Below are 22,510 nucleotides of genomic sequence, written 5' to 3'. Positions count from 1 at the left end.
CTTTCGGCAGTGCCGCGAAGTGGTGGAAAGGGAGGCGGGCAATGTACCTGATATGAGATCTGAGCACTTCCAATGTCATATGAGTTGCGACTAGGTAATCTTGAGTTATCGCAATCGTTTCTGCTGCCAACGTGCTGCGCGGAAGTCCCCGACAAACCCTGAGCACCCGAATGCTTGTGCCTGAGCACTCTCGATTGTGCGGATGTTACTTCTGCAGTTATTGCTCGGTGCAGGTAAGCTGTGCCTTACATAACCGAGAAGCAGGGCCCTGTAGAATTGTAACATCGTGCGTACTGACGTACCCCACGTTTTCCATCCAAGAAATTGGAAATGGTGTGTTTTCAAAGGAGCCCTTGAAATGGTAACATTATTTCTCCTTACTTCTCGTTACATCTGTCATAGTAACACAGCTTTAGGGTAAGGGATAGTTCTCTAACTAAGCTTTCGAGTAAAGATTAAACTTTTTGGTGGGACACTTGCTGGATCAAAGAATGCGTTATGTTTTCATGCTACTGAAATGCAATTCCTATATTTATTTTTATTCTCATTTAGCAAACCTGGATCGATTCCCGAGTTTATTTCTTTCTTGCCCTAATTTTTAGGCGCCTAATGTCGTTCTGTGTAAGCTCTGCGGCAAAAGATAAAGAGATAAGAAGCCTACACCCGAAAACCAATGCGACTCGTGTGCTCAAAGGCCGTTTGGACAGCAGCTCTCAGCCGCTCTGCATCCAGCGACAGCCACACGTAGGCATTGTAGGTGGGACGCGAATAGGCCTCAGTAAAAGACGCAGTGAATGCGCGCTTTGTCGAATCCGAGACCACAAGAAACGCGGATGCGGCAACGAAGGCGGAGAGGAAGAACCGTTCGTTACAACAACGAGCGTTCCTTAAAGGGACAAGATCAAGCGTCGCTGTTCCCGCAAAAAAAAAAAAAGAAAGAGGGGAACACTTTCTCGGTGCTCGCACCGATTGTTACCGCTCGCGTTTCCTCCGCCTGCCGCGTGGCTTGGCCGCTTAATCAGCTGGCTCGTCGCCACGGAGATCAGCGCAGACGCGTGGTTGTTAGAGCGAGCAGCCCATTATACGTCTTCTGATTCCTCGCCCAGTGCGTGTGCTTGTTTGCGGCCCGGGGCAGCGTTCTCCTGCGCCCCCCTGTTCCGTCCTTCGTCTCCTTTTTCTCCTCTTTCGCTTTAGGATTGGAATGTTCTCCCTAAAAGGGCAAGACACGCGAGGCAAGAAGTAGGGAGGCCGCACATCCGTGCAGCGCTAACACGGTGTGTCCCGGAAACAGCGAGCCCGCGTGTCGTTCTCCCGACTCCTCCTAATCTCGACCCGGTATCCGGCAATACGTTTCCCTCGCCGTGCTCGTCTCCTCCTGCCGCGCTGCCTTTGATGCCCCGAGACTAGCGAACTATAGCTGTTTCTCATAGCTCTCAACGTTCCCGGCTGTCTTGCTTCTTGCGGTCTTTCATTTCTCGCGTGTGCGTGCGTGTGCGTTCGCGCGCGCCTTTGAGCTAGGCCGGAACTCGTTATTTCGGACATGACCACATAAAGCATACACGGTGCGTGGCCCGAGCATACAAAGCGTTGCAACGCTGGGTGCACATTTGATCTGCGCGAATGTAATCCTGTGCGATAGCGTGAGCGGAGCATGCGTGTGTGCGTTCGTTCAAGCTTGCCTGCGCGGATGCGTGATTTTTTCGGTATATATATATATATATATATATATATATAATCTTTTTCTGCTCTTCTCGCAGCGTTCTGGCGAAGAGTAATCAAATTGCCTTACCTTTTCTCAGGACCCTACGCGTTCTTAATGAGCGGCAGCTGAATAGACAAGAGCAGTGATAAGTCATTTCGGGCATGGTTTGGCAATCGTGCACGCGGTGGTCGTAACCCGAATCTCAGCTTTCGCCTGCCTGAATAATTTCGAGCGCGTCTGGTTCGAAGCGAGTGGTTAAGCAAATCAGCGCAGGTATTTCTTTTCCATTTCTCCATGTCATGGTTCCAATGGTTTCCTGTACGTTTTCCTTAGTGACTAGCAGACATGAAGCGCACTTATTGCCGAGCTAGTGGAGCTAAAGTGATTTTAATATTTTAAATAGAAGAAAGTAGTCATTTGGGAGCATCTAACTATTCTTAGCCCTTTGCCCATTTCCTTCTTCAGTCGACAAACCATCCGACCTAGAATCCTTACGGACTACTTCCGGCCCGTCTTCATTAAAATGATTGGCTATCCCCTTCCGTCTGAGCGTCTGAGATGCAAAAATATGCGGTAAAATGCCAGCGCAGCCTGCTCTAATCATTTCTTATAAAACAATGACATTGCATTGCTAACTGTTAGAGCTAGTAAGGTATCGTGCGGTAGAAGAAACGGCTTTTAAAATAATACGCCGCATTCAGCCGATGCGACTCTCTCGACGAGGGTGGGTCATTATCTTTTCCATATCACTGAAAACTTTATCCAATCCTAGGTCGTTACTTGCTAACAGCAAACTACCTTCTGGCGAGTTCAGGTGAGTCATTAAACGTGACCCCTCAATGAACAGGGGAAGAAACACTGAGCATAAACGTCTGACACAAGCATAGAACAAATGGACAGCTCAAGCGCTACACCCCGAACCAAGTATTTGTTTCACGGACCCTTGGTGCTGTTCTGGTGTGCTCTGGGCCTTCTATTTACGTCAAAAGAAAAACAAAGGACGCTGACCAAAGAGATGTTGTCAATAAGTATTATAAACAGCGTGATCTTGGCCGGTGTCTTCTTTTTTATTTTTTGCTTAGATTTACAGCCTCATGAGACCAGATGCCAACCATCAATTTCATTATGCTTTCTGTGATCACATTCGCGTAGAATGCTCCGTCAAGTGACCCACAACACGGTGCGGTATATATTCAAGCCGCATTCAGACCACGCGATAAGCACCCCCATTGTGGTCGCCATGACAAGCACCACAATTGTGGCAACCGTATTCTGCTGATTTTTATTTCAATAACAATAATTTTGAAATACACCCAATAGTGGCTTCGTGCAGCTTGAGCTTGTTTTCACTTGAGTTGTTTTCTTTGGCAGATCCACGAAAGTCGTACTAAGAAAATTGAGAGACCAAAAAAAGCAGCTATATTGCGCTTGCTTGTTGACCACTTCAAGCGTTAGCCAACACATTACTAGCACATTTGTAGGGCATATTTTTTTTTAGTTCCAACCAATATCCTGGCACAGCAGAGTTAGGTCACGTCTACCGGTGATATCGTTTATCATCATGGAGGGACAGCGCTTGTCCCCTCGGCACGTTAACGTATTTACTGAGGCACCATAAAACTGCGCTTTGCTTCGCCAGGGCCACTTTAACGAAGTTTAACGGAACAAATTTGGTACCGAAGCCGAAACGTGTTCTGTTGCTGGCGGCGGAACAAATTCCCGGAATTCTTTCGGCTGGCCGAACTGTACCGGCCCCTCTGGTGCGCATAATGGCGGCACGTCAATAGCTCGTGCTTCCCGTTGCGTGCCCACGACGCACACTAGAGGCAGCTGCACTTAGCGGCCAGTTTGAGGCAGTCAAAAAAGGGGTTGCGGCCGGAGTCGCACGGGCACTCTGTGTCGGTCCGCCTTCTGCAGCTTAATGGTTCTTCGGTGATATATGGCCGTTTGCAAGTCGCCCACTAAATTGCTGCGCGCGTCGGCATGCGCAAGCGAAAGTTAAATGAACGGAGGAAAAACTACACAGAAAAAGAAGCTGCTGAGAAGAAAGACCGTTAAATAAATGAAACTAATGTGTACGTGAGCCTTTCCTACGAGTGCCTGATCCGCCGTGCGCAGAAGCGGAGTTATGCGACGCTGACGTAACACGTTATAAACTTTAATTGACTTACGCAACAAACTGCTCACCAAGCTTTTTCTGCACAACAACTGTAAAGAAATAATTAATCCGGCGCAATAAAAGGACAAGATACGGAGTTTTTTTTTTCTTTTTTTTTATCTGACGAAGGAATAAAGATGGCGGTACCACCTCATGTAACCAGGTGTAATCTTTCATAAGATCGGAGAGAAACAGTGAATGGTTCTCCGTAATTCAAGCAACAGTTAGAAGCCGTGCTAGCTGAGCGGCTTAATATTTTTGCTATGTAGCGCTAAGCTTCATCTGCCATTCCCGATTACTGCGACTTCATTGCAAGGAGCACGTTGCAAAAATATTTGCGCGTTCAGAATTTGACGAACCTTATAAGAGCCCGAATGCTAAAAAAGAAGTGAATGCGGAGCCTTCCACTAACGTGCACTAAGTACTTGGTTCTTGCAGTTTCTGGATCTTAACACAAACTTTAAAAGAGAGAGAGAAAGAGAGAGAGAGGTAGCCACTTGCAGCCCTTCAAAGGAATTATAACTCGAGGACTATGCTATTTGCCCCATCGTCTAAAAGCCACAGCAAGTTTCTGTTTTGCTCTTTTTTCAGTCACTGCCATTCTTATATATATATCAGATGTCACTGCTTCTATCATAAAGGTTCTGAACTTTAATGCCGAAGCAAGTGGCGTACTACGAAAAAAAAAATATATTAACGCTAACGACCAACTAGCGCACTTACAAAAACGCACTGTTCCAATAAGCTGCAACCATGCAGATGCAGCAAAGATTGTGTTTGGCCGCAATCCTTAGCTAAAACTTTGAGATCTCAAAGATTACACTTTCTTTGTTCTTTATTTATACCGCACAAGATAATAATCTCAGGCAGTACACGTACACAAGCCACTCGCTAAAAATTATATATAAATATAATAAAAAAGCAAGGCCACTTCAGAATTTTTTCGTTTATAAGCTCCTCCTTCGCCGAAAGAGTTCTTTTTTTACTTTTCCTGCCTATTCGCTATAGATCCAACTTATGGCCAGACCACGTTAGACTCCAAAAAAAAGGAAAGTATACGTAAAGCTTTAAAAAATGCAAAAATGCGGGCGATGGTCACAACACAGAGTAAATTACTGCACCTTGTCCCTGTCGAGAGCTTATGTTGCTGCGAATATGTGAGACCAGAGAGATCACTAAACATATCTTTTTTTCTACTTCTTAGTGTGATACTTGAAGTCCTCAAGGAAAACTGATCACCAAAACCGTGAGCTAAACTGCCCTTGTATATGCTAGATTTATGCTTTAAAGGCAAGAAATAGTCCTTAAAAGATACGAAGAAGCATATATTCGCACGGCGCGTTTCCCTGCGTGCTCGCCCACAGTTTCATTTATCGTATGTGCTCTAGGTGGTAATACAACCATCAGTTTTTAGGCACATTTGCAGCCGCAGTACATTTTTTTATCAAACGTGCCATATGATAACATTCATATAGCTCAAGCGAGATAAATTGAGGGGATACGAGTGACTCGATTGTTTAATTGCGATAGCAATTGTATTGTTACGGGAAGGAAAGGACGTATAACATATATCCAGGTTATATACAGAAGGACGCTTCGAATATCACTCAAGATGGCTACCGAAACACACGAACGTCACCGAGTGTCGTCGTCTTCTTTCTCTTCATCTTCATCGCTGACGGCGCCTCGTAGCATGACGCCCGGTGGCGAAGTCACCGTACCGGTGCTTGGTGGGTCCAAGTGATATGGCTTTAGTCTTGTGACGTGGACGACGTCAGAGGCAGACCGCGCCATGGCAACATGGAGAGGTTCGATTTCATATGTGACGTCGGTTACTTTGCGCAAGACACGATAAGGGCCAGAATATGGCGAAATCTACCTCTCTCACAAAAAACCAACACGTCGTGATTGTGTTCCGAGGAGGACCAAGTCACCAGGTTTGAAAAGGGCATCGCGATCACGGGCGCCATAGACACGTCGTTGCTTTTCCTGCCAAGCGTTGAGACGCCAGCGGGCGATTTCACGCGCATCTGCAGCTCTACAGGTGACATCACGCCCGGGCGTATTCAGACGTCGTGTCCAGAGCAGTGGGAAGGAGCGCGTCGAAAGGAAGGGCGGGGTCTCGACCGTATAAAAGAAAAAAAAATGGAGGAAAACTTGAATAATCATGCTGGGAGGTGGTGTAGGCAAATCTTACAAAAGGGAGGTTGGCGTCCCAGTCCTTATGATTAGCGGACACGCACATGGCGCGCATGTCTGTGATAGTTCTATTAAGACGCTCTGTCAGCTCATTAGTCTGGGGTGATACCCCGTTGCAAACTTGTGTAGCGCAGGAGCGCAAGATGTCCTCAACAACTTGTGACAGAAAGTACTGTCTTCGGTCGGTAAGCAGTTGTCGAGGAGCGCCGTGGTGCAGTATTACATCTTCAAGGAGGAAGTCAGCCATGTCGGTTGCACAGCTGCTATAGGGAGAGTGCGGTGCTATTGCATAACGAGTGCTGTATTCTGTCGCAACTGCTATTCATTTGTTTCCACTGACCGAAAGAGGAAAAGGGCCAAGGAGGTAAATACCGACCCTAAAAAATGGCTCTGCTGGTATTTCAATGGACTGAAAGCACCCAGCTGGAAGAGCGGCTGGTTTCTTGCGGTGCTGGCAGGATTTGCAGGAAACAACGCAGCGGGAAACAGAACGGTAAATCCTGAGCCAGAAAAAGGCGACTTCGAACACGGTCATAGGTCTTTGAAACTCCTAGGTGGCCATTTGGCAGGAATATCGTGCAATTAGGCGAGGACGGTCTGAAGCATGTGCCTATGAAGGTCGAGAAGCATTTCAGATCCGTAAGGGTGCATGTTGTAACGATATAAGACACCGTCTTGGAGCACGAGCATGCGTAGGGAGGGTTAGTTGTCGAGAAGGAAGTTTCCATCTTACGTATGGTGTCTCTCACGTAAGGCTCCCGCTTTGCTCGTCTCTGAGGTTTCTAGATGCGGTAAGTGACAGTACACAAGCAGACTCGTCGCTATAGGGAAGCTATGGTGGATCGACTCGATGACACGACAAGCAATCAGCGTTTTCATGTAGTCGGCCTGTCTTGTACACAACTCTGTAATAGTATTCCTGTAGTCGCAGAGCCCGTCGAACAAGACGACCAGCAGGATCTTTTAGGGACGAAAGCCGGCATAAAGCGTGGTGATCAGTCACAACTGTAAACTCCCATCCGTGCAGGTAGAGGCGAAATTTGCCCACTGCCCAAACAATGGCAAGGCATTCGCGTTCGGTGAGCAAGTAGCTGCGTTCTGCTGGGCACAGAAGACGGCTAGTGTACGAAATGACACGGGTGCAGCCGTGCTGCTGTGCTGCTGTTGAGCCAAAACAACTGCGATACCGTGACTGCTGGTGTCTGTGCGCACTTCTCTGTGAGCGGATATCTCAATATGGCCGAGAATTCGTGGCGACGTGGGTCACTTGGTCACCTCGGCGAATGCACTAGCTTCTTTATGACATCAAGCAAAAGGCACGTCTTTCTTTAGAAGTTCTATGAGAGGGCGTGCCACATCAGCAAATTTGCGTGCGAATTTGCAAAAGTAGGAGCGGGGGCCCACAAAGCTTCGAAAGTCGTTGGCAAAGGTCGCCACAGGGAAATCCTTGACTGCATGAATTTTATCTGGATCAGGGCGAACACCAGAAGAATGGACAAGGTGTCCGACAACAGTAAGTTCCCGGCGACCGAAGTTGCTTTTGGTGAGTTGAGTTGGAAACCTGCTTTGGTGGAAAACAGAAAGAGTTGTCGAGAGACGCTCGAGATGTCTTTCAAAAGTCGGCGAAAAGACAATTACGTAGTCGAGGTAGCACAACCACATTGACCACTCAAAACCATGAAGAAGAGCATCCCACATACGCTCAAATGTAGCTGGGGCATTGCATAACCCAAATGGCATTACTTTGAACTTATAGAGGCCGTCAGGTGTAATAAAGGCGGTCTTTTCACGGTACATGTCGTCAACAGCAATCTGCCAGAGTACCGAACGCAGGTCTATCAAAGAAAAATATTTTGCACCGTGGAGGCAGTCAAGGGCGTCATCTATCCGTGGCAAGGGGTACACGTCTTTCTTGGTCACCCTGCTAAGATTACGGTAGTCTAGACAGAAGCGCCAGTTGTTAGCCTTCTTTCTAACAAGCACGACTGGTAAGCCCAAGGACTTGAAGAAGGTTCAATGATATCTCGGGCAAGTATCTTGTCGACTTCCTTCTGTATGACTTGGCGCTCAGTGGACGATACACAATACGATCGTCGGTGTATCAGGCTTGGATCGCCATTGTTTATGCAATGCTTCACAATGGATGTCTGGCCCAGTGGTCGGTCATTGAGATTAAATATGTCCCAGTACGATGCGAGAAGGCAACGAAGCGCGTTCACGTGGGGAGCCGGAAGGTCAGAGGTGATCATTTTTGTCACTCTTTCTAACGCTGTTGCATGATGCGAATTGGGACTGGTAGGCGACGGTGCATTAGAAGTCAAAGCGGAAATATCGTAGTCGCAGGCTGGTGCAATGGTTGCATGGGAGATACCCTGAGGCAGCACTCCAGGACAACATAGTCTGAAGTGCAGAACTGGAGATATGCGGTACTTTTCTTTATACGGATGACCCGTGTGTGGGAACATGACGTTGTTCGAACAGAGAACGTCAGGGTTGGGTGACACGATTTATTCACCGTCGGCAACTGGTGGATCGGGAATAACGTCTATGATGGTCTCAGCAAGATGGGGCAGTCGAAAGCATTCAGCAGAGCATAGTCGACTACGCTTCGGATCAGAAGGCTCAACGTCATATGACAGGGCAAGTTTGAACAATGCCGGCAGAACAGTCAATAAGGGCCGAATGTGCAGGCAGAAAATCGAGTCCCAAGATGAGTTTATGTGTGCACTGTTCCAAAACATAAAACAGAACAGAAGTATGGCATCCAGAAACAGTAACGCGGGCGGTACTCATCCCAGTAACAATCGAAGTTGCACCATCAGCTACGCGGACTACAGTGATCGGAGTAAGGGTGGGAACTTTGTTTAACCGATAACGGAGGATGGAGCTCATAACTTATATGTGGGCGCCGGTGTCAGTTAGAGATATTACAGGCGTACCGTCCACGTGCTGTCCACGTCAACTCCGGCTGCAACTGCGCATGTGGCTGCTTCTCGCGGCTGTCCGGCCGTTTCTTGAGAGCGATCTGCGTTGGGAGCAGAGTCTAAGTGCGTCGGCGGTTCGTAGCGTTGCGCGTGCTGTGTTTTCTCGGTGCTCACTTTTCGTTGAAGCGATAGAGAGTATGAATGTCACTTCGCTCGATGCTGCCGCCGCGTTTCCTCACGCCAGCGTTTGGACAGCGAGTTTCCGCGGTTATCGAGTCAGATGTCTTCATGTTTGCTTGTGCGCGCGCGATCCCATACTTGTACATTAGTTACATGTGCCTACGTTTACAAGTTTGTACCGCCGATAAAACTATCATCCTTGCTTCGTCCACCAATTTGCTAACGCAATCGATGCTTCGCCTTTCGGGCAAAACTGTGACTCTGTTTTCTTTGTTTTTTTTTGCATAATCATACGAAGTCCCCAGACAGTGAAGCCTAATGAAACACAGGGGAAGTTATTTGTTATATTTAGTTGAAACGTTAAATATAATAAGGCAAAAGGAAATGAAAGTGGACGAAAAGAAAAGCTGCCGCAGCCGGAAGACGAAACCTACATCCCCCGCAGTATGGGCGCGGTGCTTTAAAAGTTTAAACTACAGCGGCGGCCAACCCACTTTTTTGGGTGTTTGTAAATGCGAAAAACTATATGGAAAACAATCTAAGTCATTTTTGGAGAGAAATCAGAAGTACTCAGTGTGGGAAACTGCTGTAGTCCTCGAAATTTGAGAAGCATAATCAGTACCAGTTTTCCAAGCGCAATTACAGTTAAGAAAGCAGAAAAAGAATGGTGTGGTGCATACATCTGTGCATTCATACTGGTAGAAATTAGATGTAAAGTGTTAATTACCAGACAAGGGGTAGAAGCAACAGCGTCCAGTAGTTGCTATGTTATCAGTGCTATCCTTTACCCACCTCCCTCTACCGTGTACATGTGCGTGCGTGAGTGCGTGCGGGCGGGCGAGCATGCGCGCACGTGAAAGCATGAACAAGTCACTCCTTAGCGCTGCCACCAAGCAAGATATGTTTCTGCCATTCAAGTGACTTCATCTGTGCGCATGTGTACTGAACTCATGCACAAAACGTTGTGATTCATGTATACTGTTGGATTGTGTTGTTGTTATACATCTGGTGTTCTACTGAATACCTTATTTGTGACATTATACGCTCTTGTAATGCATATTTGTTTCACTTCCTAAGTGACAAAGAGTAGCTGGTTCCGTCATAAGGCGCCAACCTCTCCTATTAAACATTTCAATAAAAAAAATCGCCGCCCAAACACTCCGTAAGGATGGTTAACCAGCGAAGACGACACGTGGGGACCCCTTGTTTATCACTAGATTTATCCCGACGGTTCATTAAACGACAGCTTGGTAGGCTGCCGGATCCTCAGTACGCAGTTGCTGCTTGCGTTTGGCTGCACGAGCCTCTCCTTGTGCCCGGGCTGCAGCATCCGCACGACGTAGACGAGCTCGTTCCCGGTTCTGCTCGCAGCGTTGCTGAGCGAAAGCTGCCTGCTCCTCAGGGGTACGTATGACGCGTGGCCCCGTATGACGCGTGGCCCCGTATGACGCGTGGCTCCGGCATTTAGGAGCCGGAGAGAAACTTCTGCGCGCGCGCTCGGCTGCGACGGAGAGCAGCGACCTCACTACTGGCGCCGCCAATCGCGCCCCTCTCTTTCTTTTTTGCTTTTGTGCATGAGCGTGGGGTTGCAATGGAGGAGTTTTCGGCGTACAGGTTATAGACGGACGGACGAATCGGCCAGCCATATACAACTTCTATGTAAAAGAGAGGATGTCTGGGATCTATTGACGTGGCTGCTACAGCTTGCATAGATATTGGTAGCCAAAGTCAAAATAAACACGCACACACAAAAAAAGAAACGATGAAGCTGATATTAAAGGCTAGGGCGTTATCTTGCATCTATTCGCGGAGCCAGCTGTCATGGACAAACACGCATTACCAATTAGGGTTGTATGGCTTGTCTTACCTCGTCATTAAAGTTTAAAGGTTCTTGTCACAATGCTACACATGGGAGCGTGCCAACCGATGTCTGTGCTAAGTGCGTCTAAAACATTTCAAGACGCAGATATCAGTACAGCATAGCCGTTTTAGGTTGACGTAAATGTACAGGCTGATCGCCCTGACGCAAACAGTCTGTTGACACAAGAACTTGTTACGCATGTAAACAGATTGCATCGAGTAGCAGCTACAGAAGCCCCTCATGGGCACCAAGTCAGCTATATACGTGATATACTATATACTTGTGCAATATGCTATACTTGTGCATATAGCACAGTTATAGCATATACATTATTGCCTATATATATATATATATATATATATATATATATATATATATATATATATATATATATATATATATATATATATATATATATATATATATATATATAGCTATATGTATATTGTTCTATATATTAAGTATGTATATATACTTAATATATAGGACAATACCATATAGGATATACGAAGTCTTTACAGCACGATGGGAAGCAATTGTAAAGACTTTTCTTGTGTGTTACATGAGGCATGTGTACGATTCTCAAAATCAGATTTTTTTTACCGTACATTATTTTTCTTTGCACTTTAGCACACGCTTCTATACATATGTCGTAAACTTTGGATCCTCCCGATTTTAGATGAGAGCGAAACCTCGCGTTCTTTTATATATAGCTGACCGACAAAATAGTGCGACTAAGCACACCTCTGTCCCAATTAACAAGGTATAAATTCCTATATAAAACCTGAACAAATAATGTCGGCTCAAAGGTACAGTCCCCTGCTAGTGAAATAGAGCACTATATAAATGACTTTCAGTGATTCGGTGTGTGTCGCAAACCACGACGTAATTATTACATGAAAATCCTTGCAGATCTGAATCTAATATTTACCACCGTACGAGCGGATCTGGCACAGCTCTGGTACCAGCGGCCGCAGTGCAATGTCTTCGCTCGCGACCAGAACCTAGTATGCGGCATTGTAAAAGTCCAAGGATGCGCAAATAATGTATGATCTGACACAGCCTTACGACCACAAGTTGTAGTTGCAATGTATGAAGCAATTTCGTAGAAAGCGTCGCACATCAAATGCAACGTCCCCGACGGAACGCGCGGAATCAGACTTGTATGACCTCGCTACTTCCGTAGCTTGCTAAGTATGAAACGGACTACAGAACTCTCTCAACCAGGCACGACGCATCGAACCAGCACAGCGAATCACCAATGTTAAAGAGAAGCTGTACGCATACAAAATCGCCGCTTCATGGTCGACGAACGCGGTGTTTCAGACGGCTCTGGCCTGGCGCGCTGCAAAAATGAAAAGGTATAATCATAGAGGAAGGAAAAAAGAGAGAGCATTAGGTCACGCAGCTAGCCTTGGCAAGCGAACGCTCCGTGAACCCAGCCCTGTGCATAGTGGTCGCCCAACACGTGAACTCTCGTGTGAAGATCACGGAACAAGAATCAAGACTTGCTGAGACGTTTGGTTCCCAGTAGCCCTGCCAGTAGTTTTATTCGTTGCGCACTTGTTCGGCTGCCCTGCCGTGGCTCAGCCTGCAAAGCAGGAACACTAACACCAACCGCGCACTTTGACATGCCACCACGTGTTTGGCAACGACACTCTGTCTCAATCGTGTTGCGCGATGCTCCCTCCTAACTTTTTCCTTCCTCCAAGGGTATAATAGAGAGCCAGATGATGACATGAAGATATTACAAGTGGTCTCGTCCTTGTTCCACAAAAAGTTGTATTTTGACGACTCGGAGCAGGTTCAATTTGGGAAACACCAGCTGCCAACAACCATGAGGAAGAATGGGAGCACGCATGTCGCGTTCCATTGCGTGTTCTTCGTTGCTAAAGTGTTTGTCACTTTCATTGTGTTCTTCCTCGTGCCAGTGGCTGTCCCACCGTCTCCTTTCTCTTTCGTAGCACAAGTTACGTCGCGCATACTTTGCCGTTTGAGCTTTTCATGACTCGGTCTCCGTCCAACACCTTGTAAAATGCAGCCACGAAACTTACGCGACCGCTGGCAGACGTTTGAATCAGCGCAGAAGATGTGAAAGGTAAATGGTCTATACCAAAGGCTGTTTGTCAGACGCATGTCAGTTTACATTCTGCTGCTGCGACGCACCTATTGAAAAAAATTGCGCTCACCTTCCCTATTGGCTGACGCAGTCTGGAATAAATTAATGATCTATTTCTGTTTGGGTGGAAGTGTTTGGAAACCGTTTGTTCTTTGTGCAACGGGTTCTCGCCTGCTTCTCCACAAAGCCTAAATTGTTCGATGATATGACGATGATATATGAGCAAAATGACCGCACAGTGAAAATACGGCAGCCTTCGCAAACGCGTGTGAGCAATTCTTTCAATTTAAAAAAAATACATACAACGAAAAAAGACGGCAAGCTTCTGCAGCTTTGCCACTGGAGCCAATTCATTGAAAACATCACCAATAATAGTTGGATAATTTAATTTAGGCTGCACTGTAGCGTCGGTTAGACGCAACGTTAGAAGTGAAACTTCTTAACCGCTGTAGGTGCCAGTTCGATTTCTTCTCTTCTCTATTACTATAGGACAGCTCCCATGTCTGGTATTCTTTCCACGCAGCATCGTTTATTGGCCGCCCCCAACGACTTGTCAAAAGGCGCAACGAGCCAACGTCAGCACTCTGCGCATTTGATTCATTGTTCTTCTAAAGCTAAGTATACGTCCTGTTTGCTTTTAGATATACCCTAGGAATTACTTTTAAAAGCGTATGTCCTCTGCCCTAGTGTTCCTGGCGACAAACGTCAAATACCTGCCCTTTTACTAAAACCCTTTATGGACGAGTTTTGGCTACAAGCAACAAACGACAAAAGTATATATATATATTTTTTCTTGCTGAGCTTCGACTTTGAGTACGAAGAGAGCGAGCGAGAGAGAGAGAGATATAAATGATATGCGCTGAGATGCCAAAGGCAGGAAGGTTAATCGGAAGATAGTTATTCAGTTTACTACCTTGCACTGGGGAAGGGGTAAGGCGATAGAGAAAGATAAATAAAGAACGGGCACACATAGAACGAGAGGCAAATTGAAAAAATATATCCTCCGTTATTGTTCTCGCTACTGCTCCCAGAGAAAGCCGCTCGTGACAGCGTTGGCACACCTTGACAACCGGCCGCTTCCTGGGCAGACGAACTTGGACAGCCGGCTGATGTGGTCTTCACACCAGAAGGCGACGAAGGCGCTCGTGAAACTCCTCCGGTCAAGCGACCTGTTTCGGCGACTGCGACACTCCCGAGTCCTTTTGCGTGTCTTGGTGCTTTCCATTGTTGTTATTATTCGAGTGCGAAGTTTTGGGCAAAATGTCTTCGGGTAACATTGAATGACAGGCACCTGTCGTCATTTGTGGAACCGGTAACAGAGGACGAAGAAATTTGACGCGTGAACCTCTTTTTGTTTTTGAAAGCGCGATTAGACGAGAAAAAAAGATTCAAAGTCCCTTGTTGCAGTAAAATCACACACGTAATGCATAGAATATTCAGTGTACACCTCTGTTTCACATCCGACGAGAACTCTCCATGCAAGTTCCACAGTAAGCCATAGGTGACGTGCGGCGAAAGTCGCTTTCAGTGTTCTACCTGTGTGGCGCACAGGTAACAAACCTATCGCTGAAAAAAGGTGTCGCAAGATATCTTTTTTCTTTTTGCCTTTATTCTCCACGTATTGTCTTTAGCATTTATTATTGGTGTACTTTGCATACTTGAACGAAAAATAAACATTTCCTTTAGGTATTCTGCTTCATCTTTAAAAGGTTGCTACAACAGCAGAGAGGTTCACGGTGTCCTCCATCCGTCCTTCCTATGTCCGTTATGGCGTCCTCATCAGGCCATCCTCGGCTTCACCTTACGGCGAAGAGAATGAAATCTTTGTCCTTCACCGCAAATCAAGCCGGTGTCCTTAGATGGCAGTGTGCAGTTGGAAGCCGGATACACGAACGCAGTGAGCTATTGCTAAACATTCGCGCTTGCCGATTCGCGCGGGATTTTGGGCAGAGTTTTGCGCCCCACGCACAGACACTAAGTGTGATGAGGCCCGTGCAAATATCTTGGAAGCCACGGCAGACAATGTTGTGGTGGACAAAGACAAAGTAAAAGCTCTCGGCATATCGGTCTCTGGGGTCCGTCGATTATGCGGTGGTTGCGTGATATTTTAGAGTTACCACACAAGGGAATGCTTTGTCCGTTCTAAATTACAGCAGAGCGTCGCGAGATCGCTCATGCGCACAGACACTCACGCACGTACGATCAGGATTATGGTAGTAATATATATATATATAATGGAGAGCCGCCAAAGCATTCCCTTGTGGGGTAACTATATAATATCACGAAGCAACCACCGCATAATCGACGTACCCCAGAGACCGCTCACATACCCGATGTCTTCTACTGTCTGTACTGTTTTAGCGTACACTATCTCTTCGTTTGTATTTATTTTTTCTTCTATCACCATCTCCCTTCCCTTGAGCACAGCAGCCGCCGCCGGACGTTTGAGTCACTGATCTTCCTGCCTCTCATCTTACTGCGACGCCAGTTAGAAGTTAGAAGCCTCGTTCCCATCCGCCTGTTCGTACTTTTCGTTATGGCGACGACGACTATCTCCAAGTCGTCTTCAGGTCACCTCTTCATCATCAGAGACACCCTAGCCGTAGGATGACAATAACGAAACTTAGCCCACCAATGCTACCGAGATTCGAAATCACCTCCTCTCTGCAACGTGCATTCGGGAAGCGGACGCACCGGCCCCTTCGCTATCACTCAGCTTTGGCGATTAATAATTCCTTTGGTGTTTTGCGCTCAACGCATACTCTCGGAGGGGTGGCGTCTGTGAGTGCATTTCGGAGTTCATAACAGGCACCACTGTAGCGGACAAGGACGACGTTAGTGCATCACAAATAATTTCATGCTTTTACGTTTTCTTTTTCTTCCTCTTTTTTTATGTGGTGGTGTACGTTGTGGCAGCTCGCTGCTGTCGCAGTAAGTTAGTTCTCAGCCTAAAGACTCACTGAGATTTCCTCTTTCTGTTTTCTTCTAATTTTCCTTCTCTATTTTTTTCTGGCGGCGCCGCAGAAACTGCTTTCCTAGTATATATGCATTGGAGCCAAGCCATGACGCATAAGTTAGTAGCATACCCAGATCGACTACGCAGGTCTAGGCACTTTAGTAAATGAATCGCCATGCAATGAAACATTTTGCTACAAATGGTCTCGTAACGTATCTGCAAGTGTACCGATGTAATGCCGCCAGGCGACCACACTACTTCCTTAGTAAGCCCAGATTGGAGGAGGAGGAGGAGGAGGAGGAGGAGGAGGAGGAGGAGGAGGAGGAGGAGAAAATAAAGAGAGAAGGCGGGGGTGTTAACCAGAATTGCGTATGGTTGGCTACCCTATTCTAGAGGATGGGGCAAAGGGAATAGAAAGATTGACTATACAAATAAGTTAGGGTCACATTGCAACCGCACGGAGACTTGCGGCTTTCGGGAGATCGCCCCGTTTCCCCTGAACGGGCTCTCACGGTGGTTTTTGAAATGTGCTCACAGGCCTCGCTCCTGCAGTGGACGTCAAGCATGAGTGAAAAGATTAAAACTGAGAAGGACAGCATGTTCCACACAACTATACCAGGGTTGATAGTGGAAGGCTTCCCTGATAAGTATTCACCACGACGTTGAAGCGTAACACGGCATACAGGTCGGTCAGTAAAGGTAAATGTGACAAATCTGTGGATTCATTGTCCTGCAAGGCTTCGCACAACATTCACAAGCTTAGGAGATATTGATGACACCATCGTGCCTGTTTAGCACAGATTGCTGTAAATCACTAAAAGTAGTAGCTCTTAGTCTTAGTTTTCACCAAGCTGCATCGTTTCACAGTTTACCGGTTGATGAAGTGTCGGTTTTCGCCGAGGGCTAGTCAGGTCAAACGTTCTGATGATGCCGTGACCGTGTGTGTGACGGAAAGCGCAAGGAGTAAGGGCAAGCGAGCGTGCGTAGGCAGATAGGCGCAGTTCAAAGCTCCTTTAATGTCGAGTTACATAAGTAGATGGCGGGCTAACTGAACGTGGAGGCAAGCCCTGAATGCTCGTAGTACTGAGCTAACGCTTTTAGTCCTCAAGCCCAGCAACCTAATGAAACAACCGCAAGAATTTCGATACAACCGCCTTTCCAGTGCCCAAAACTCCTACACTTCGCAGCTATTGAACTATTAGAGAGTATCGTCAAGCCATCGGCCAGGCAGCGATGCCCACCGCGTCCATGGGAAGTATTCTGCGACAATTACTCTCGGCGATACTATCGCCTTCTCGTGGCGATACCAACCAATGCACAACCAACCAATCGGTTTTGCTCAACCAGCCAATCAGCACTCGCCTGATGGCCGAGGCGATAGTATCGCCGAAAGTGATCGTCCCAGAATACCTCCCCCTGTGTTCGTCATTACGCTATTTCCAATGGAAGCGTCGACGTCATATCGCGATTCCGCTGCTCAAAGCACTAAGGTCTCGGCTCGCCGACAGCATGCTTTGCAACTTCGTGATTGTTTATTTTATTTTTTGCTTGTTCGCAGCGACTCTGACGCAATAGGCACGTGCCGTGGCAGTGAACCACGACCGATCAATTCGGCAAAACAGGGAAGGTTCCCGTCGCGAGCGCTATACCATAAGCGGCCGTACGCTGCCACAGTTGAATTTCCTAGCAGCCTCTAATAGTAGCCAGTAAATTCGTACATCAAGATATTCATTGCATATACTAGTAGGGGCTGGAAATGAGCAGGCTGCGTTCTGAGGCTGCGGAAATATGCAGCTTTATCTCAGTTCCCGTGATCCGCAAACTTTTGTTGTCGACTGTACCTTCCGGCCGCATTAGTGGCGCTGCTGTTGTCGTCTGCGTGTAACTAACTGCATGGTCGCATACGTTGTTCTGAGAACAACAAAACCTCTTTCTAGTTTCGGTTCTTGAGCTGTAAGGCAAAGACAGTGGGAGTGTGTTTCTTTTTGTTCTACATTGCAAGTCCTCCGCATCTCGCAAAGCCCCCCACCACTCCATCCACTCCGCATCCCCCCGGCCCCCCATCCAACCTCAAAAAACGGTGAAGAAAAGGGAAGAACACGAAAGAAAGAAAGCAAAATTGCATTTTAAGACAGCGATAGAAAGCGAATATGAATGACAACTATGTGCCATGTAGAAATCAGATCGACTCACGATACGTCTGTGAAAATAATTGAACGTAAGTGTTAAGCTCAGTTACTAAATTATTGGACTTAGCGTCCCTAAACGGCACAGTGGGTCACGAGGGACGCCGTAGTGGTAGGTTACTGATTAACGTACACCACTTGGGGTTCCTTAACGTGCACCCAAAGCACGATACGCGATCATTCTTGCATTTCTTTCGCCATCGGAATGCGGTCACCGCGGCGAGGAATCGAACCCCAGACTTGTGCTCAGCAGCACAACGCCGTATATAGTGAGTGAATGCTGCAGATACGTGCTCAGCACGAGAGAAGCTTGAGTGTGTCAGTGAAAACATTATGCGAAATATCCGGCGATTTGGGCGGGGTGGGGCCATAAGCACCCCAGCCTAGGTGACGGCCTCGAGTCCTTGTACACGGGCGGCTTCCTCGGCGTGCCGGACGGCCCACAGTTGATCGGCGAGGTCGTGGCTGAGCAGGGCCGCCTCCCAACGCACCCCGCGGTTCGAGACTGCCATGTCTACCCCGTTCGTCGGGGACTCCCGCTGCTCGCTACCGGTGCGGTCCATTCCCACAGAATGTGCTACAGCGTCGCTCTGCATCCGAACGCTTTACATTCGTCAGATGAATAAATGTCGGGGTAGCAGAGGTGAAGGATCGCCGGGTTCAGATACGTGTGTGTCTGCAATTTTCTCCAGGCAAGCGCCTGTTTCTTGTTTAGTTTGGTGTGCGGTGGTGGGCATCTACATCTGCTCACTGCAGTGTTGTGTGATGTTTCTGAAAGTGGTCATGCGGTCCCCCCACGTTCACTCCCGCATCGCTTACGCGGTGGGCGAGAAGTCGGGATTGCCGGCGGGCGCAGCGGCTCGGCATGTAAGTCCTCGAGCCAGCCGTCTGGGCCTTCTCGTTGCCCGGGAGCGGGGGTTCCGTGTAGGCGGGGGTCCATACGAGGAAACTGTCGTTCTTGCGGTAAATAATACCGCCTTGAATTTCGAGAATGCGGGCCGCTTCCCGGGAGATCCGGTTGCTAGAGTAGTTGTACATCGCTGCCTGTGAGTCGCTTATTAGCACCTCGACGTCCATAAGTTGATTTTTTTTTAACCGTATCCGGTGAATCGAACGGATTCGTTGTTCTTTTTTTGTTCATAAAAGTGAAAATGACTTCATATCTACACATGCTAAGCGTAGCTGTTTTCTGGACGTAGGCAGTCCACTGCGCTCCAATCAGCAGTGTAGCCATGCAGTTCACAAATAGTGGATGCAGTCGTTTGGCTAGAGCTGTTGTGTCTCGTCTGCGGTGTGTTGAAACGCGATTTTTCTTTCAAGGACCATATACAGCCATGCCCGTGGGCTGAACAAGGATTACTCGACTAAAGTTTTCCAGAGAGGCTCCAAGAAATGTATAATTGTATTCAACGAATGAGCTAAGTGCAAATCCCGTCTTCAGGAGGCACAGTGAGGCGCCGCTTGTTCGTAGACCGGGGTATTTAGCTCAAACGTACAATGCGAAAAATTATAGTGTCATTGCTGTTACGTCTCACTACGGTGATGAGCATTCCTTGGACGTATTCCATGAGGCAGTCCTTTCATCAGCGCTCCCAGACGACGCGGAGCCCGAAATATACTTACGCGCAACTAAACGAAGGTGCTCGCTTCGAGATGACAACTCCCACGAAGATCACTCTACCTCAACCTGACCCTGACAAACTCAACTAATTGGTGAAAGGAGCCGACGTCGAAGGCTACCGTGAGAACAGCGTCGACCTCGGATTTACAGATTGCTCCGCGCTTGCGCCATATGCGGAGACGAAGGTGCAACATAGGTGGCGGAACGCAGCGAAATCATGGGATGGATATTGCGACCAATTCGACGATTGTGATTGGCCAAGCAACAGTCATCGAATTCCCTAGTCCAGTCTCCTCGGGAATACGACGGTATTAAAAAGCGGAGATCTTTGGTGCAGTGAGCGGTGCTTACGTGTCCTGATGCAAACTCAGACATTTTATATACTCCTAGGTGGAGTGGACCTCCGTATCGGGAGACAGTGCAATTAATGCAAAATAAACCCTTCTCATTCATTCCCACCACCAGACGAACTCGTCAATCAGCTTGGTGGATTCCTGGCCCAAACGTAACCTCGAGCCGCAACACTGCACATAAGATATCGCTTTGTTCCCGCTGCGTTGTATTTCAGGTAAAACTGGCAATATTTTTATCCCTACGACACCAATAGATGCATTGGCACAGGTCTGGTGAGATGTGTAGAGAGAGAAAAAATAGGCGGAAAGCAGCACGGTTAACCACATTATTTGCGCGGTTTACTGTAAGTTTGCGCATGGCACTGCATCCTACATACACTAAACAATCCACGATGGTCAATGCTGTCGCGTAACCGACGGAAGAAAAGGACCACATGATAACAGCACGGAAATTCATCAATGTCCGAGAGCCTGCTAATCCTCACCAGCCTACAAGCTATGCCGGTCGTTTCAACGCTCATGAGCTCGTGTCTAGCTCCCGTTGGCGACAGTAACCGGCGTGGCGGTGATGATGCTAGCGAACACATACGACAAATGCTATTGCGTCTGCTGCAGCGGGCTGATTCTCGGATGCGGAGTCGTTTTCTCGGGGCTAAAAGGGCGAATAATTATCTTTAAAGTGAGCAGAATTTATATGCACCTTTGACGTAAGCGTAAGTATGCCGAAATTTGCGTAGGGCTATATATAAAACATCACGTAGTGGCGAAGGGCATGGCGACGAGAAGTACAGGGTTTTGAAATGGACAAACGTTGCTGAGTTGCAGAAGATATCAAACTTTCTTCTCCTCGGAAGACCCACATATTGAAGGAAAGGTAAAGAGCGTAGAAGCGCGCGGAGATGCAGCGGGAAGGCGCTGGCAAGGAACGTAAGTTTGCACAACGAGATCTGTAGTGAGGAGGGAAATGAAGACGCAGAAGTGTTGGCGCCTGCGTTGAAGGCGCATGCGTCCTTTATATGGAATCAAGATCCAGCAAGCTCTTTGTTAACGCCTGGTATACGTTTTGTCGTATCTTTAGGGAAGTTCTGTTCCACATTAAGAAACATCCTGTCCAATGAGTTACTTAAATTCCTGTGAGGTTACTAGTTTATTGATGAGGAGAACTCGCAGCGCTTTGGTTATATCATTGAAAGACGCACGCAGTTTGTGGTTATTCAGCTACTAAGAAGGGTTCAAAGAAACGATGGCGTCGAGGGCACACGTTAGGAAAAGATGTGGTTGTGATGTATCGATATGTGAAAAAGAGCGAAAAATTTGACAACACCAATGCAACAATTTGCGCCAACCCCCGAAGCTCCAAGTTGCATCACGTTGGAGCGCAAACGCATGGAGACGTTCTAGCGCCGCACCTGTTTCATGAAAATTCCCATCAGTCTTCAAAATGTTGAACAGTCAGGTTTGGTCACCTGCAAAGCATGTGCTTGGTCTGTTCTATAGTAGGCCCTATGCGGCACGAGGACTTGTCACAGTGGCCGGCAGCCTTTTCAACTTGCTTGTCATAACTGCAACGCAGGTGCCTATGCGCGAGATTATCTCAGAGTAAACATCAAGTACAATAACTCCTCATGGGTCCTACGAGCTTCCCTCTCGAACCAGTTGTTCAGACGCGATGCTAAGCCTTCTGCAGTTCAAGCGTTCGATACCTTTAGTTCAAGGAGAGCAAGATGTGTCGTCTGCTTTAATCATTAGTACAACATGATGTGTTCGCGCAAGATAACATTACTCTCCTTGAGCTGACGAGGCTCCACTGGACACACACGTAAGATAGCTTTTAAATGTGTAAAATGAGCATTGATTCACGTATGCTATCAGTTTTGAATGACCGACGGTCACCTGTGCTCGCGGTTTTGGAGCTAAGAAGTGAGCATACAGGTCGGGCATTCTCAATCACAAGTAAACTGCAGACTCGTTATTCATTTCATACTGAATCTCATGGCCAGGAAAGAAGAGCCTTAGTGAGTAACGAATGGTGGTGGTGGACGTGAGTACGAACGGGAGCGAGCGACGGTGATGTTGATTGGGCAGGAGTATGAACGTGGATAGCTGCACGAGTGTGTGTATGCACGTGAGTATGTATGTCTGCGAATACCGGTAATCGTGAATGTAAGTGACTATAAACGCAAGTGTTATTCGGTGAGTAAGACGCAGCGTGAGCAATTAAAAGACGTCAGTGAATACTGACGAGCGTGAG

General features: G+C 47.4%; 1 protein-coding gene across 1 annotated transcript in view; it reads right to left on the bottom strand.

Moving 5' to 3' along the window:
• The window catches only part of LOC126542218 (synaptogenesis protein syg-2-like), a 138,332-nt gene that overhangs the window by 114,436 nt on the left and 1,386 nt on the right, over positions 1-22,510 (bottom strand). The gene's annotated exons all lie outside the window — the stretch shown is intronic.

This window comes from Dermacentor andersoni, chromosome 2 (assembly GCF_023375885.2).
Source record: "Dermacentor andersoni chromosome 2, qqDerAnde1_hic_scaffold, whole genome shotgun sequence".
In the NCBI taxonomy this organism is placed as follows: domain Eukaryota; kingdom Metazoa; phylum Arthropoda; class Arachnida; order Ixodida; family Ixodidae; genus Dermacentor; species Dermacentor andersoni.
The sequence above is the reverse complement of the archived record's forward strand: the minus strand, read 5'-3'. Positions and strand labels throughout refer to the sequence as shown.